Raw genomic sequence first — 14,363 nt, forward strand, 5'->3', positions numbered from 1 at the left:
ACATGGATACCATATCTGTGCAGTGACTGAGATATGGTTCAAGGCTCCAGAGAGCACCCCTGCATGACCATGTTATAACACATACCTCACCTCTTGGCCATTATCCTTTACTGGAACACACAGGCCACAGGTGTGTCCATATTCCTGAAGGATATGTATACCCCCAGGCTAGGTGCACCTGCATAACTTCAGATGTATTATGCTGAGCAACTACCTCTGTTCCAAAGTGGAATCCAAATTGCACCTTGCTACAGCTCACCCACCATGCCTCTGAATTCCCAACTGTCATATTGTGCTGTAATGGGGAATATTAGGTTTGAGATAGAAAACCATAATAATGGCTACTCTCAACTATCCCACAATTAACTGGGAAGACTCCTCATGCACCAACACCTGTGATCAATGCATGTTGGATTTCATCATCACAATGACCTGGATCACCATAGTCACACAAACAGGACTAACAGTATGCTACACATAGCCAGTCTCCAAAGCCAATGTTATGCTTCTTAAGACAGAAGTGGTGAATGTTATGGCACCCATGCAGATGGACAATGCATGTGCAAATGTTGAATCCTACACAAATGCACTTTAGCACTCACATTAGTGCAGTGATTGTGCTATTGAAACAGAACCAAGATCCAACCAAACACAAACAGGAAGGCAAACTGATGGTACCCTGCCATAAACTGTACCACAGAAGGTAGACACTGTTGCAAGAGTGAACACACATGAGCGGAGGTGATCCCTGGTCAGCCTCAGTAAGATTTAGATACACCATATAAGACCACACAAAGCCACTGTGAAACTAATTGGCTACATTTTATGATGCCAACCACAGAGCATTATATATCTGTGTCATGACTCGTAATGGCAACAACATCACCTGCCCTGCTTCACAGCACTATGGCATGAGAAGTACTGCATCTAGAGAAATAGCACTTGTTCATCCAGATAGGGTCTGTGATAACTTAAACCCACTCTCAGCTCCCCCCCAACAGGTACGTATATTTATATATACATGTACAGTGCAGAGTCCCTGTAATAACAATTATGCAGGCACAAGCTGCACTCTCTAAAGCCATACATACAGCTTGGATGGGACCTGTCAACATCACAGGGTGTGTTTTACACAAAGGTCAGAAAAATTTGCTCTCCACCTACACATCATGTTCAATCATAGCTGCACGTCAGGATGTGTACACACTGAATGGTGCACAGCAACAGTTATCACACCCCACAAAGGGGGAGACATCACTGATAATGGAAAATAGTACACTACTACCCTGCTGAATCTGGTCTGTAAGGCAATGACCTTGATCAACTTATTTGATGTAGTCAGTACAGATGTAGATGACAATAAGGGTGATTCACACAGCATATCTTGAGCTTGCCAGGTCTTAGGACACCATCACCCATACTGGGTTCCAGCTACACTCAGTAAACTAGGTGTATATGCCTATGTCACATGGTTGGTTGGCAACTGGACCGCTGGCAGAACCAACACTGCAGAAGGTGTCTGACTAATACATGCACAGCAAACCAGTGCCAACTACAGTAATACAGGGTTCAGTCCTGGTACTCCCCCTCTTTGTTATCTAAATATATACCACACAGACTAACACAGAAGGCATCTGCCTATTGAAGTTTGCAAATGACTATGAACTAGGAGCTATAGTTGACTCTATGAGTGCTGTGGGCAACATACAGAAGGGCCTTTGTGGGTCGGATGTGTGGCCACAATCTCACTGCAAAGTATTGCATTGTCATCCCCTATGTTAAAAACCCTATACCCATAAACTACCACCTAGGTTGTAGGCAACATAATGGAAACTGTGTGTGTATGGGATCCAGCTGGACAGTAGTCTTTCCTATGATAGTCACTTCACCACACCAGTTAGGTAGTCGTAAGTGGCACCCCTAATCATGACAGGGTGCCATCCATGAATACAGAGATCATTGTTCACCCATACTCAACACTCAATTGACCCATAATAGATCACATATTTCCTTTAAGTGTTATTGGCCATGTTCAGATGGCCTACACTGGCCTTCCAAAACCCTAGCTCCACTATGTAGCATGATGCATACCCTGAATAAAACCATGTCCAACCCAGTGATGTTGGACATGCTACACTTACATATCCTGATTTCAAATAAACACATACTTCATGGACATCCACCTTTCTAGTACAAGGATCATAACATGCCTGAAAGATCCCTTTCCCACACACTTTACATACTCCTGCCATACTATGCACCCCTTTCCAGCAAAGCTGCACATTTCCCCTCTTTGAGACATGGTGTGATGACCGCATGGCAAATATATCAGTAAACCTGTGGATGAGTTCTGTGTCACTGCTTGAACTGGCCACTGAAAGTTACCTGTCTGTTGGCTACAGCTAGGTAACCTTTCAGCCTATGCTCATACATCGCCCAGGGCATATAGCCTACTAGTTCACTATGACCATACATGCTGCAGTTGATATCCAACCCTGCAAATACCATCCAGCTAGCCATTGTCCCATATGTTTCACATGTGCAACACAGGTAATACATGGCAGGATGCTATACTGCTGTACAGTGCCATGTAGATGTATATGGCAAAACACATACATGTACAACTTCTGTGGGCAAGTCTGCAGGGTCACAGGTCATGTCCCTTAAGGCTGTGTATGACTATATATGTGACATATACCCAGCATTAAGGTCTCTTGTATTCATTTCAACACATCCAGGCATGTGCTAATAGTCACCAGTACAGGCAAACAGACATGCCCACATCAAGACAACATCCACATGGAGTATGAGCAATGTCATCACTTGACACACACACATATGGTGATAACATGAAATCACCAGTAAGTGTAAAATGTGTGTGAGTTAAACATCAGTGGTGTAAGTGTCATGCAGATTTGCAAAGTCATATGTGTAATTATAATAAATGTGATACACATGTATGTGCAGCTGTAATTCTGTACTTCTCTGTGAGTTACTGTGACCTGTCACCATCATAATGTCTGCCAGGTATGCCGCATGCCAGGGTGCCACCATACAGCCGCATACAGGATGAGGTCCTCATTCCATACCTCCTTGACAACCATGAGACACCTTTCAGACATGTGCCACAGGATGCACAGCACACAGCACTGGGATACTCAGTGGAAGGAACTTCATAGGAGGGTAAATTATGTTGGCAGCCACATTCGCACTTATCAGCAGGTGCGCTGACACTGCACTGATTTAATTAGACAGGTGAAACAGCGTACAAACGCAATCGCCAGGGAACAAGTTGCAACAGGTGGAGGACCACTCACCCAGCTCTCTCTCACACATACTGAGGAGCTCCTGGCCAACCTGGGTACATCTGCAGACCTCCATCCACAAGCTTCAGCTGGTATTGTGGAGGTGGGTGTCTCACAACCACTGAACCAGGAGTTGGCTGGTAAGTCACTACTGCACATATAACACAACTATATTTAATATAGATACATGTGTTACTGTACAATATTTAATTTAACATCATATGCAAGGCATGTATGAACACATGCCACATCCTATAGTTTGCTACTCTATGTATGCACAGATGTGCATACTGCATAGTATAGTCTATTGTACTGGCTTATGTGCCAACATGCACATTGCACCCTGTAGCTATCACACAGGTGTGGATAATGATCTTACTGCTCTGACACTCCTATTTAGGTACCTCTGGTGTTTCACAGCTGCAGCAGCCTGTTGCTGGTGAGTTTATTACTTATCAGGCTTGATGACGCACATATTATATTAAATGCATGCTATCTGTCATGTTGTCATTTAACACACGTATACATAATGTATGGTGATCCTGTTAATATATACAGGTCAGACCTGCAATGCATCACAGTGGTTACCCATGTGGAATACTTGAAGTCTATATGAAACACCTACACTAAACCTTGTAAACTGCCATTGCCAGATGTGTGGACAGCTGTAAATACAATGGTGGAGGTGTGGTTCACTGAAGGGACATGTACTACATATCAACATCACACATGTGGGGAATACAAACAATACTATACAGAGAGCATATGTGTGCACACACTCTATATGTTTTGGAGTTGGATTATGTCACCCTTGTGGAGTATACCCTTGCTATGAATGTCACACATTGTCATCTGTTATCTGACATATACATGACATTTTGTGGGCTGACTGCAACACTAGTTAACTATCCTGCAAAACATGATATCTCACATCCCAAACAGATCACCCTTTGTCTGCATAGACCTGTCCACAGTGGAGCATATGACATCTATGGGTGTATGTCATATGGGGCAACACTGACATATGAAATAGATGCCCATCATAACCATTGGACTAAACATGTTTACACATGGCCATGGAGGATGCCCAGAGACATGAAGCAACACAGACAGTAGAAGGGATGTACATGTGTGTACACCCTGTTGTACATTGGCTCGACACAATACAACTATGGCCTTTGTGTAATGGTTATAATGCAGATGTGACACACTAAACATCATACAGGGCTGTGCACACCTTGTGTAGGCATGACATCAAAGCACCACAAAACATGTCTTGAACATTTTGAGTGTGTCATGACATGAAAGCTTTAACCTATACAGTATCCAAATACATACATGTGTTGCACAACATGCACATACAACCACAGCAGGCCACAGATACAGTAGATTCACCTTGCTGGTGTCAGACATCACTGTCATGGTTGCTCCTTATGTGTGTGAGGTACTCAGATGGCATGTGGAACATGGTGTACTGCAAAGTTACTCATGTCTGGGCATAGTTGCCAGGCATACGCAATATGATTGCAGATGTGCAGGGGTGTCATCTGTATACCCTTCAGTGACCTGTGTCACACATTTCACATTAGGGTTTAGTGTGTATACACCTCAGTGACATGGGTCACATTCCACATTAGATATGTATTGCATCTGAACACAGTCATGGCTATGAACTGTGTCTGTAATTCACACTGTATAGCAATAGTGAAGCCACATGATGCCCTGCAATGGCTATGCACATCAGCTCAATATGCAGTATGCCACTGTATATCTGTAGGGTGGACTGACAACATTGCATCAGCTGAAGGTCCATGCAAATATAACACGTCCCTGCATTGGGACACCAGTACCTCACTGTATATTTGAAAGGACACCATTGTGTTAAACATGTATGCATGTCATTTATCACTTCACCAAAAGACATGTCATACTAAATGATATTGGCAAGAACATAGGCCACACATCAGGCCGGTGTACTGTTATTCACTCAAGATACCTGTCTGCTCATGTCCTCCTCACACATAGGGGCAGTGGCCAACACAAAGCATCACTGGTGGATGTACCCAGGTCAGTGATGGTCTGTTACGATGTGGGGTATGGTGCACAAAACATGGCAGTGCAGTGCAATGGTGCATAGTGCATGCATTGTGTTGCAAGTTTGGGGCATAACCTACTAACACAAATTGTGCAACACAGGGATGTATGCTAACTACTACTATAATTGTGTAAGCTGCATGCCTTCTGCCATAACACATGCATGCTGTTGTGTGCAACTCAGAGATGTATGATAACTACCTCTATAATTGTCTAAGCTGAATGCCTTCTGCCATATCACATGCATGTTGCATGCTGTTGGGTGCCATATCATGTGTCTGTCTGTGTCTGTGTCTGTCTGTGTGTCTCTATGTCTGTCTGTGTCTCAATGTGCCTGTCTGTTTGTCTGCCTGTGTGTCTGTCTCTGTGTGTCTGTGTCTGTGTGTCTGTACTGTGATGTATAACTGGTAATGTACAGTTCTAGTCTGCCCCTCACAGGTGTTGATGTAGGTGTGTTGGCCTCCTGCAGTCCACCTGATGTTAGTGTCCCCACAGACTCTAGCAGTGATGATGAAAGTATGATTGAGGCACAGGCATGACTTTCAGGGGCTGAATATGTGCCATTGGTTGGCATTCCACCTGTATCCCCCTCATCCCCGCACACAGTTGTCATGCCTACACATACCCCATCACCAGTGGCCATAGTGAAAGGACAGGTGGTGGGTGGTAGCATGGAACAGGAAAGTGTGGAGACTATGGAAGGTGTGTCTGCACACCATGATCCCAGCCAAATGACTGGTGATGTCCCACACAGCCATGTGCCCAGGGCTGCTTGTAGGGGGGCTTCTGGCCAACATGACCCTGCAAGACATAGCATGTTGGCTGGTGTCACCAGATGCATGTTTCAGGCTGTAATGGAGGCACAGGCACGTTTTGTATGACACAACAGAGAAGGTCTGAGGGTTCAGAGGGCTGCTGTCCATTCTTTAACTGACAACATACTGGCAATTGCAAATGCTCACCATCAGCTTGCAGATGTTTTGGATGGACGATTGTGTGACATGGTGGGAGTCCTTGACCATGGCATGTCGATCCTCGAGTGTGGAATGTCTGTGCTAGAACATCTGGTGGGAGTAAGTCATCAGGCACATGGACGTAGGCCAGCTACACCAACTATTGAAGGTGTACATGAACATGCTACTTCACATGCCTGCTAACATAGTGGCAGTAGCAGCAGCAGTCCAGCTGATGCTGTGCTGTCCACATCAGGACACAGCAGGCCACGTGATGTGGTCCTGGACAGTTCCAACAGGGACACAGTTCCGATGGACATGTGTCATCAGACAGTACCCAATTTGGATGGGTCTATATCAGAACATCAAAGTTTTAAAACTTTGAATGTTCTAATATCGACCCGTTTTAATCAAATGCTAAAAATAGCGAAGCTCCAGAACACCAAATTCTTTCCTAGGGAAAGAATTCGGTTGGCTGGTTCTGTGGCTTTGCTATTTTCAGCATTGTGGTGGAGATTTACAGGTTGGGTTCAGGTAAGTGTGCGATTGTGTGGTTGTTAGGATTAGGGCGCGGGTTAGGTGAGTTAGGGTTAGGGCGCGGGTTAGGTGAATTAGGTTTAGGGGTGGGTTAAGTGAGTTAGGGTTAGGGTGCAGGTTAAGTGAGTGTGCGATAGTGACGGACCTTAGGGTTAGGGTTTGGGTTAAGGTAAGTGGATAGATAGTGTATGTATAGTTTAGTGTAGGGTTAGTTGTAGGATTATAAGTGTATGTGTGTGCATTGATGTTTTTAGGTGTGCTTGTGTTGTGTGTATGTGTTTTGGAATAGCAATTTTTTTCCCAAGGAAAGAATTTGCTGTTCTGAATGTTCAATATTATGTGGTTTAGATATTTTAGTTTCGATGAAATAGCGTTGGCTATTTTCATCTTTCGATAATGTGATATAAATGCATCTGGACCTCTGTCTGGTAGTGGCCATGCAACCCCTGACAAGCGCAGGTCACATGGTTGTGGCCGGACACCGTGAACTGTACAACATGCCCTGTACAGTCTCCAGCTGTCAATAATACCCCTGTGTAGGCCAGACACATGCCAGACCAGTGTGCATACATACACACACAAAAGAAACAAATGTAGGGCACCTCAACACACACACGTATAACATCCACACACGCCCAATGAGATAAAAGGCCTTAACCCACACAGATGATGTAATCCAATGGTGCAGCCTAGGCCTCTGGCAAACATTATCACCCTGTGCATATGATGATGCCTGTGCCGCATCCCTGCCATCCATACCATCGGTGCAGGGACATGGTCATATGGTCTGATGCACAGGGTGAACATACTAGGAAGACAATTGTAGATTACCATTGTTGAGTAGTGTTGACAGGCAGCAGACATACCATGTGCTACAGTTTTAGAATGCATTTTGTACTGTTGACAGTATGTATCATGTGTAACACCAGTAACTGCATGTTAATCTTGATGTTCTTCCTTCCTCTTGCAGGTGTAATCGCATGTGCCAAATGTGTGCATACAGACTAGAAGGGGGATGTCAGTGTTTTCAGTTAGTGTCTCATACGTAATTTTAGACTACTCATAGGTCTGTATGACAATACCTGCATGCACTTTGTAGCTTCCACATCACAGTTATAATTTCCCAAGTTTCAAACATGTTTACTGATCTAATGGTCCAAGAGCATGATAGCTGTGTAGTAAGCCACTGTGGCCAGACCTTCACATCCATACTGGGTGACATCACACTTATAGTTACCCGGAGCAGGTAAAAGGGTGGTTCAGCAGATGACAAGGGTAAAGGCTAGTTGAAAAGGTGGTTTCTCTTTGGAATGCAGTTATACCTGCTCTCATGACAGGATGCAAATACACACACATACATACCCACACACTCAGGGATTCACAGACACACACACTTGCCACTGGGGGGATTAGAACCCCTGCCCATGTACAAATCATTATTATAGTACTACACAGTTACGAGATGCACCACAGAAAGTACACATTTACAGGCAGTCAGAATTGTCTTCTACGATTGAGGACATCCACAGGGCTACTAGATTGCGGTGAGTGTATGTGGGGATGGGGGTATATCAGTAGACTATGGTAGACCAAGCCTCTTCCCAGGGCTTACACATTTACAGGCAGTTAGAATGGCCTACTAAGATTGATGACATCAACAGAGATACTAGATTGCAGTGAGTGGATGTGGGGAGGGGGTTTTATCATTTGAATATTGTAAAATACAGCCTCACTCTAGGGATCAGACACACACACACACACACACACACACACACACACACACACACACACACACACACACACGCGCACACACGTGGCATTCACAAAGATATACACCTAAGTCACACACATACAGACACTTGACATGTGTGAGATTCAAACCCCTGCCTATGTCTTGCTTTCTACACTTCACTCTGTACAGATGTCTACAACAGTTTACAGGAGAGTAAATGACATTATACGTGACATATATGGACACACACACACACACCCACACTTGCCAGTACTGGGAATCAAACACCTGCCTATCTCATGATAAGTATTACAGAGTTACAGCACTATTGCATGTGCCACAAAGCTTACTGACTTTTACTTTTGCAAACTGTGTTGACATATGCACAATATATGCACAGGGGAGGTGTTCTTGTTACAGGTGTCAAGAGGTCTGCCTTCAGTGTCACCCTTACTGCATTCTACTTTGTGTGTCTTCCCCTTTAATTAACAACACCAGAGCTTAGCAGTTACACAGGTTATTGTAGGAATGGTTGTAACACACCTGTGAGCTGTCTTCAGTTATCATTCATCTGTAAAGTAGCCCCACCACTTGGTAGTGATGTCCAAACATCAGTCCATACCTAAAGTATAGCTTACTGTACTTTGAGCATATCACCATATACAATTGGCAATGTTGAGGCTGCATTGCAACTGCATGATGTACTAAGACAACAGTCACCTTCAAACATCAGACACTCCACACACATGGGATTTAAACACACATCAATACATGTACACATATGCAGTCTCCATCAGTAAGTGGACTATCAGGTCAAGAGGATACATTCCACACCTTCCCCACACAATGTGTGAAACCTAGCTGAGCAGTACACCATATTAGATGTTCTATTCCTGTACCAGTAGGACACACAACCACCTTCACTGAGTAGCTAAGTGGACATTTATGCCAACAGAACATATTAGCAAGCGGCACGCACAGCAATATTCCATGTTATGATGCCACAAACTGTTAGTTGACAGTTCCACTGTGAAGCCAGGGCACTGTAATAGTCAACAGTGAGCACATCTTATTTGCCACACGCACTTCATATTTGCCACACACACCTCATGATTACTGAAAGAGTGCCAGCAATGTGCTCTGTTTGAGCTAGGCATTACACTTGTTCAAACATATGTGAAGTCTGTGATTATAAACATCTCACCCCAGCACGTTATGGCTATTGTGTTAATAAGGTGCATGTCCAGACAGCACACAGCATGCATGGCTTGCAATTGTTGACATGGGGTATATGTAGGAGCTGTGGGTCACACATGGCTGTACATGTCATGGACATATCATCTGTAACTACTCAGGAACATACAGAGCATAGCTGTATTTCCCTGAGTCTGTCAATGCAGGTCATGTGTGTAAGGCCTACGGTCCTGTTATTTGGGTATGTTTGTAGACATTGCATTTAGTGGACATGTCTAATGACATACATGCCACATGGACTGTTGTATGATATGATAGGTGTCATGGGTGACCAGTAGAGAGGGGTTATTACCTCTGTCAACATAGATATCAAACTCTATGTACTGTTAGCATTCAGCAGCCATGGACCTATCTTCCATGTGCATGTGTGTAATGAATGTAGCCATCTGTATGTACAAAGGACAACAACAGCTATGGTATTTTCATGTATGGTGTATGAGTGTGGGATGTACATATCCAGGGCAGGTACATCTAGGTCATATCCGACCATGAGGGTGTTGTTTACTGGTGTATAGCAACAGTCTACTGTGTTACTGTTGACAACATCCAAGGGACCCTGGTATGTGTACAACTGACCTGGTTAAAAACAGTAGTATTATTGAATTGCATAACACATTATGCAACTGTGTCAGTACATGGGTACATTGCACAGCTAATGTAGGGCTAGGTACAGCCCACCAGTCGAAGGTTATTTGATGTTGTACCATAATATTTCATACCATATTTATGGATATGTGTTGGTAGTCTGAGGACAGGGTGGGTGATGTATATGAGGATCCAAGCTAGAATGCAGCTTTTGCCACTGCCACCTGTACCTGACTCATCTGTGATGAATTATGTTGGAGTAGTGGTCTTTACTTGTGTGTAGCCATTATGAATATTGGGACACCACTACCTGTAGTGGTCCATACTAGTGTTATGGCCCACATGTTTGGATCTGAGTTATATGGTGGTAGTGCTATTGTGCACTACAGAGCCTTTGGCCAGGTGTTCCTCCCTGCACAGATGTCAGTATTCCCCATTGTAGGTTCTACATTGAGCAATTGGATTATGAAAGCCACACATCTAGCACTGGATAGCATAAGCATCCAATATAATTGTCTTGTAGGTGTCAGGGTGTTACTTCTGTGTTTAGGACATTTGCCTTGGAATGGCACTATATGGGTAAATGCAACCTAGATATTATCCACACTCCCTTGAATGATGGCTGCATGTGCTATGTGATGAAGGCTTGTCTTCTTTCACTCATGTCATCCCAGAATGACAGACACTGGACAACCTCATCATTACAGCAGGACATTGGCTCATTGTTTTGGTGAAGTAGTTGCCACTCATACCATGACATCACTGCCACTGGCAGTATTGTGATTGGTATCAAATGCTACATCTAAGGTGATGGACAGCAGCAGATGTTGTGTAGATGACCAATGTGAGATATACTAAGTGGAACAGTCCGCTAATAATGACAACTACTAACACAGGCGGGCAAGGTCATCTTGACACCTGCACCTCAGTACCATTAGACAATGGGGCTCACATATAATGTTTGCACATGCCTCTGTTCCAACTATGATACCACTGTCCACAACCTGATATAAGTGTATGCCTTTCAGGGCAGCTATGTGTGTGACACATGCTGTACGTTGCATCCAACTGTGTGTCCCAGTTAATCAATTTTCTGTCACTTCCAAACATGCATGATTGTGCATGCTTCACATATATATGGTAGTACTTCATGTACATGTATGCATGTGCATCACACAGCACAGATGCAGATTTATCATTTATGGGCCACTTACAGGTACCTGTTAGTAAACCTGTATGATGTGCATATATAATGACATTTAAGATGTACATAGCTGTAAACCTGTGTGTTTACAATAGGATTCCATTACAACATGTCCTGTATGTATCAGTGTATGAGCATGCCCACTGTGGCCGTCTGTAGTTAGAATCAGAATGCATCCCAAACAGCCCTGTACTACTAAGTGTATGAGCATGCCCACTGTCACCTTGTGTAATTGGAATCAATGCATCCAAACATGCCCTGTGATTCTAAGTGTATGAGCATGCCCACTGCACCGACACACCTTGGCTAGGCTTATACATGCCCTTGGGCAGATAGCCTAGTACCTACCTATGAACCTAGTACATTTATGTTTATGCACAACATATTATTCTATCTACTGTCAAGGTTTGTAGGGGCACTTTCATGTTATTTATGTCTGCAAATGGAATGCATGTGGTACAGGGAATGTACTTCTACATATAGATGTATGCATGTGGTTATGCATATATATTTATAATGAACTCGCTGACCTCCACGAGGCGGTCGAGTTAGAACCAGACCATCCAACCCTGACATGCCTGGATCCATAATTTCATACCCATGGTTCCTCCACCCCACCCGAGTTCAACATACATGCAAACCATCCATTCTCCAGTTGCTATCACAGCCATAACACACCTCCACACATTGCCCTCTCCCCAGCGTTAGGGACCTTACATGTATGTTGTCTCAACCCATGTATCATCAGGCTCTCCCACCATTTGGTCCTTGAACGTACTTGCCCTGGCTTGTGTAATGGTCGGAAGTCCAATCAACCTGCAATTTTTGGGTAGTCTCACCAGGGACTACCCTGTAATTGTTTGTAAGGTAGACTTAGCAGATTGACAATGTTACTCCCACTGGTAGTATCCTGCCTGTGGTTTGGGAAGCAGTGATTTGCTCACCCCTGCCCAGCTTAATATGACATAAGATGACATCACTAAATAATACAGGAGTTGCTGTTGTTTTCCTTCTCATTCTTTTTGTATGCTTTATTGTCACAACATTCAATATATATTATAATATATACATAGATATTATATCTGTACATACACGTGCACATACATCTACATAATTATATACATTTCCTATGCTGTCGCGTGACTGTGCTGGATGATATGTTTGTGATAACATCAAATTTATGTATATCTGCCATGGCTTAGTGGTAAATCACATTGGCTGTGGTGTGCATGGTCCTGGGCTTGAACTTTGCAGAGGCCATTTATTTTGTTTCTGGGGAGAACACGGGTTATTGGATACAGAGTGATTATAGTACTTTTAAGTAGTTGTGAGCTAGTGTGTGTGTGAGTCTGTGTGATGATAAGCAGTGCTAACTTCCGATTACAGTTTCTTAAATTCAGTTAGCTTCTACTATGCTTAATGTGTGTAGGCACTACTTATACCCGCACAAACACACTTAAACATGCTTACTAGTACTTATATATGTTTACTACTGCTTATTTGTGCTTAAACCTGCTTACTAGCAGTTCATTCATTATGACATAACCACTTAAATTAATTGATATTAATTAAACATTTAATGCAGTACTCCAGTTCACATTTACATGTTATTATGTAGATTATATGACAAAGAGATGTAAAACTATGTTCATATACACATGATATGTGCTGCAGTGGGACTCAAACTGTGAATGCCTGTTTGTCAGGTGGATGCTCTAACCACTACACCATTGACATTAGCATTAACATTGATTCTGCATGTTTTTTTCTATTTGGATGATTTTGACGTGTAAGCTAGGCTAAGCAAAGGGCAGCGGCACACAAACACACTGCGCTTCGCTTTCACTTTCAATAATGGAGAAATACAAATGTAAAATAGGGACACAGGGAATTTAAATGTAATAGTTCTAGGGACAGGGTCTCAACATTCCACTATGTTCTTGTGTGTTTACTCCTTTTATTTTATTTCAGTGTTCATGGATGCTCTTGTATGCTTTGCATACATTTCAGTATCCACGGACACTGAATTAATTGCTTACTATTAGAGGCAGGCTCTAATAGTAAGCATTGTAGGTTATGCAACTGTGGGGGCATGTTTAAGCCTCCGTGCCACTCTTAAACATGCCCCCTGTACCCGCACGTTTCCTGTGCACGTAGAGGGTGGAGCAGTGTGCCCTCATAAATATTCATATGGTGCTGCTGCACCATTTCTAAGGAGGACGCTCGGTGCAAGGCTAAAACCATCCTTGGGCCGAGCTTCATGAATTCTAGGACTAGCTTAGAATAATATAAGAAAGTCATTAGAAATACATTGAAAAATATATTTCAAAATACCTCAGAAGTGTAAACTATTAAAAAAGCGGATCGCACACAATAAGAGAGCTGGAACACAGGTTTAATACTCCACAGATAAAACCAAATACACGTAAGCGCTTACGTGTATTTGGTTTTATCTGTGAAGTATTAAACCTGTGTTCCAGCTCTCTTATTGTGTGCGATCCGCTTTTTTAATAGTTTACAGTTTGTTTTTGTTTGTTTTTCTTGTTCTCCATGGCGGACGACACCGGAGAGGCTGGTTCACCTCCTCTGTTTTCAACACGAGACTTGGGTAACAATGACAGTGATTCACAACATAATCTAACGCAGCTTATCGAAGCATTGCTGCATAGAATGGACACCCTAATGCAGAGAGTGGAAGC

The sequence above is a fragment of the Protopterus annectens genome, chromosome 7.part0 (genome assembly GCF_019279795.1).
Source record: "Protopterus annectens isolate FY-2018-M chromosome 7.part0, PAN1.0, whole genome shotgun sequence".
Classification (NCBI taxonomy): domain Eukaryota; kingdom Metazoa; phylum Chordata; order Ceratodontiformes; family Protopteridae; genus Protopterus; species Protopterus annectens.